Genomic DNA, 5,517 nt, shown 5'->3' on the forward strand with positions numbered 1-5,517 from the left:
CAGCCTCTATTTGTTTCACGTACTTCTCGAGATTTTTGCTCGCTGTTCCCAGGGCTCCGACAACTATTGGTACTACTGCTACTTTTTTCATCGACCACAACTGATTAATTTCCCAAGCTAACCTGTCATATCTCTCGACTTTTCTTTCTTCGTTATCGCATACCTTGTTGTCAGCTGGGCATGCTATATCTATGATCCAGCATAGTTTGTTTTCTTACTCAGTTAAGATTATGTCCAGCTTCCTATTCTTTGTCTCATGATCGCACTGAATCATAAAATCCCATAGGATCTTTGCATTTCTATTTTCGACGATGCCTTCAGATTTTATTATTATTATTATTATTATTATTATTATTATGTTTTATTTCCTTCTTTCTTCAAATTTTCTTCCATTTCTCGCCATATGTTTTCCGTACACCTAGGGCAGAGAAACTTATTGTATGCATTCCCAGTTTACACACACAAATTCACAGGTAAAATATGTCTGTAAAAAAATTAATAAATAAATAAATTCGTGAATGGATGTTGTTTTCACAGCGATAATGCTCTTCTCAGTACATGGGTCTTCCAGTTAACATGATTTTTTGCACTTCCTGTAGGGATGGTAGGCCTGGTGTCATTTTCAAATAGGTTTCAGTACCTTTTTTTTTATCATTCCTAGAGATCCTACAAACACTGGTATGGTAGTCACCTTGAGATGCCACATTTTTTCAATTTCTATTAGCAAGTCTTTATATTTACTGATCTTGTCAAATTCTTTCGCCGCTATGTTGTGATCGCAAGGAATACTCATGCCAATTAATAAACATCTTTTTCGTCTGATCTTTTATAATAATATCCGGTTTATTAGCTTTTATAGTTTTGTCGGTATGTACGGGGAAGTCCCAGAGAATCGACACATTTTCTCCCTCAGTCACAGCTTCAGGATGGTGTTTATACCATTTGTCAGCGGTTTTGATTTTATAATGCCGACATTATTTTATTTGTTATTCTTCTGGAGTTGATTAAGTAACAGTCAAGTACTGGGGTTAATTTCATTGACCCATTCTCCTCCCTTGCCCAAAATTTGCAGCCTTGTGCCTATGTTAGAAATATCTATCTGTCTATTTATGTGCCTATCTATGTAAGGAGTCATTAGTAGTTGAACATAAAGCAGTGCATTGGTAAAATTACCAGAGTGCCAAAGAAAAATACCTTTTGGTATTCGTTCTTTTTTTTTTTTTTTGCATTTCATCCTTCCAGGGTCAATAAAATGAAGTGCATGTCAAGAAAAGTGGAGCAATCTAATTGACTTTATTCTACCCCAAAGTTTGTGGCCTTGAGTTGGCAGAATCATTATCATGTCAGACAACATACTTGGATGCATTTCATGTCTTTACACTATCAGTTCAATTTTCTGTGAGGTTGACTTTGCTTTTTGCCCTTTCAGAGTTGATAAAATAAGTACAACTTGAGTACTGAGGTCAATATAATCGAGTAATCCACACCCCCAGTAAAATTTCAGGCCTCATCCCTATAGCGGAAAGTATTATTATTATCTTTGATTTGATTCAGGTTCAGTCTTATTCTCGGCAGGATTTATGTGAGTAGTGGACTACTACCTGTAACTTTAGGTATCCACTAGCTTTCACTAGTCTTTCAAGTGCTTATAACCCTCCTGATAATCTTTCCTGTTTCTAAAAGGCAAACTGTCTGTAGAAGCTCTGCAGGACATTCTATTTCAATCTCCTTCAACCATTTGTCTATTTTGTTGCTTAGTTCCCAATGCACCAATTATTATTGGGACAACCCTTAACTTTTCATACACCAAATTCTTGCAATTTCAAATTTTAAGGGATTATATTTTTTTGTCTTTTTTTTTTTCATCCTCTTTCTTTATTATCCTGGAATCAAATGGACATGATGGATCAATAAGCAGTTTCACTTTTCCTTGTCTATTACTGTTTTGTCTGGCTTATTATTTTCTAGCTTCTCATCTGTTTGAATAGGAAAGTCCCACAAAATCTTACAAATCTCTGACTCCAGCACTCTTTCAACTCAGTGTTCATACCATGTGTCTCCAGCTTCAAATCCCCATTTCTGGCAAAGCCTCCAGTGTAAAACTTTTACAACTTTCCTCCTGTGCCAGCTTGGGGCATTCTGCAACAATGTGTGCCACTGTCTCATTCCAAGTTCAACAGACTGTACATTTTTCTGACACATCCTCCCCATATACATTTTTCCTCAAATTATTTATTTTTATCACTTGATCCTGGGTTGCTATAATTAGGATTTCCGTTTCTTTTTTTAATTGCCCCTTTTTTTTAGTCAAGCCCTGGATTTTTTTTCCACATACGTCTTCATTGACTCTCCAAAATTGACCACACAAAGGTTTCTCTTCAATTTGTCTAATGTGCTCTCTTTGAATTTCATTCTTGTCTTTTTCTCCTGTTCCAAACTTGATCACCTGTTCCTTATTCACTGTCTTTAATAGTTTCTCTGTGCTGTTCTGTAAATATTCTAGTAGGCTTTTTCTTTCCATTTGTACACACTCTTCATAACAATTAAGCCTCTTCTACCCTGGTCTCTTTAAGTGCAGCCAGTTGATAGCTTTCGGATGGTGGGCTCTATACACTGTCAAGTTTCTGTATGTCATTTTTGGTCCAGTCTACAATTCCAACTCCATATCTGATTAAGGGTACTGCTCTTGCATTTATTGCTTCAATAACATTTTTTTAATCCAGCTTTGACTGCAATAATTTTCTCACTCTCCTTGTATATTCTCTACAGGTAATTTATTTCATTTCTTCATCTTTCCTTTCATCTGCTTCCAATATCCCCAAATACTTATACTATTTTCCTTTCTCAACCACTTTCATTGTTTGTCCATTTGGCTTCCTTCAAATCTTCCTCATTTCATTTTCAACATAGTGCACTTTTCAATCCCAAATTCCATAACAACATCATTTTAGGAAATGCAAACAGTATGTATAAGATTTTCAAGCTGTTTCTCATTTTTTGCATAAATCTTTACATTACCCATAAAAGGAAGATGATTTATCTGACCATATCCTTTTCCCAAATCATAAGCTATTTTGATTTTTCACAATATCAAACTGTGCAGTATCACGGCCAATACAAATAGTAATAATAATCATCATCATCATCATCATCATTATTATTATTATTATTATTATTATTAATCGTTAGCATGCCAGGCAAAAATGCTTAGTATTTCATCAGCTGCTATGTTCTGAGTTTAAATTCCGCCAAGGTCAACTTTACCTTTCATCCTTTTGGGGTTGATAAAATGAGTACCAGTCAAGCACTGGGATTGACGTAATCAACTAACCCCCTCCCCCAATTTTTTCAGGCCTTGTGCTTATAGTAGAAAGGATTATTATTATTATTATTATTATTATTATTATTTAGGTGGCATAAGGTAGTAGATTAGCACGACTGTTAAAGTGCTGGACAAAATGCTTTGCAGTATTTGTTCCTGCTCTTCATGTTCAAGTTCAAATTTTGCCATGAAGAACTTTTCCTTCCTGCATCAATAAAATAAAACGTTAGTCAAGTATCACAGTTGATTCAGTCATGTATTTCCTGCCCCCAAATTTCTGACTTTGTATCGATGTAAGACTTTATCAAGCATACTGTTATTTGAAAAGTGCATCAATATTTTCCTGCTATCAATATTTTCCGCACTAGTAATGAGGTTCCTCTTGGAAGCCATGTATACAAAAGTTCAGCAACCATAAATGTTCTTAACCCTTTCTTTTCAATATTCCTATAGAAATATACTACCTTTGTTTCAAGTAATTTTGCAAATAATAAAGTATTAAGATAACTTGTCAATTATTAAGCTGGTATTTGGAATATAGATTAACATGAAACTTTAATGGAAGGTTTTAATTTAGATCCCTTTAAAACAAGAAGTTTTTTTTTATCATAAAACTAGGGCTGGTCTCAAGTATTAAAAGGGCTTATACAACAGTCTTGTAATATATATGGATCTTCATATTTAAACATTTTCTGGAATTTTCTCTTTAACTATCTCTATATTTATAGCTCATCTTTGATGTCTTTACAGCAGCAATTGTGAATCATCCCATTTGTAATAATTACAAATGGAATGATGGCCAATTCATTTCTTATAAGCTAAGTTAGAGTAATTTTCTTCATTTCTCAACTCGCTTCTGCATGACATTATATAGTCACTCAATTAGTAATGCTGTGTCAAGTATTACAATGCTATTTAGTTTTGTCATGTAAAATTATATCAGGTTGGTTGAAGTTAATGACGGTTAGTCTTTGCTACAATTCCATAGAATTTTAGCATTGACTACTTTTAAGACAGGTAGAGGTTCAATTCGTTGTTGTTGCAATTATTATTATTATTATTATTATTATTGTTTCCTTTCAGTTTCATATATATGTAGAATTATGTTGATGTTTATAATCTCCATTAAACTATTTGGTCTAAATTTAAAATCAGTCTTTTGTCATTTCATGTGTCGGTGATGACAGGGATAATAGTTGTGGTGGTGGTGATGATGGTGATGACAGTGATGATAAGATGACAAAACAAAATACTACTTTGTGTATTATTAGAATCAGTAACTTTTAAGTTGTACTTGTATGGTGTACATATGTATGTACATGTATGAAGTATTTTCATACAGTTTATATTCAACTTCAGTAATGTCTTTCATATTTTAATGTAATATGCATACACAACCCACCTCATACAGATATTGTGCCTATGTGTTGGATTACATATTATATTAAGCTGTCCTTTAACATGGATTTTGATAATTTCATATATGTATATGCACTTATATATATGTATACGTACATATTCATTATATATAAGGATTTCTAAAATTAAGAAGTTAAATATTATAAAGTGAATATGTTATGAATGAATTAATTACTAACAATTCTCAACATAAAATATATTGGACATGATAAGCACTAACTTGAGAAAGAAAAGATAAACTGGTCTTTCAGTGATGTTTACAATGGCCATGTGCGTGTGTGTGAGTATGTATATATATATATATATATATATATATACAATGCAAATAATTAGAAAATGGAGAAAACCACAGATTAACAAACACATTGATTGGACCACATTTATAACTTATTTTTTAATACAAAGCATGACATTACAAAATAGGTGATATAACATATCTTACAGCCATTACTGATCAGTTACCAAAATGCAGTCTATAAATAAATGCGAAAATAAAGTTCTTCATCTTCATAAGGCATTCAAATTAAAATACAATATAAATGTGGTCCAATGGATGTGTTTGTTAATCTGTGGTTTTCTCCATTTTCTAATTATTTGCACTGGTTCCTAATAAACTCTTGTTTATCCTGTTGTTATCTGCACTCTACATGTATGGTGTACCTGCACACCAGTGCCCAGGGATAATACAGGTAACGGATACCAATAGTATATACGGATATTTTATCCCTTAGTTACTATAACTGCTAACTCTGTTTACACTATATATATATATATAT

The 5,517-nt window shown here is 32.9% G+C and overlaps 1 protein-coding gene across 3 annotated transcripts in view; it reads left to right on the plus strand.

Annotated features, from left to right (window-relative positions):
* Positions 1-5,517, plus strand: part of LOC106882437 (protein unc-80 homolog) — a 286,116-nt gene that overhangs the window by 183,809 nt on the left and 96,790 nt on the right. The window lies entirely within an intron of this gene.

This window comes from Octopus bimaculoides, chromosome 2 (genome assembly GCF_001194135.2).
Source record: "Octopus bimaculoides isolate UCB-OBI-ISO-001 chromosome 2, ASM119413v2, whole genome shotgun sequence".
NCBI lineage: Eukaryota > Metazoa > Mollusca > Cephalopoda > Octopoda > Octopodidae > Octopus > Octopus bimaculoides.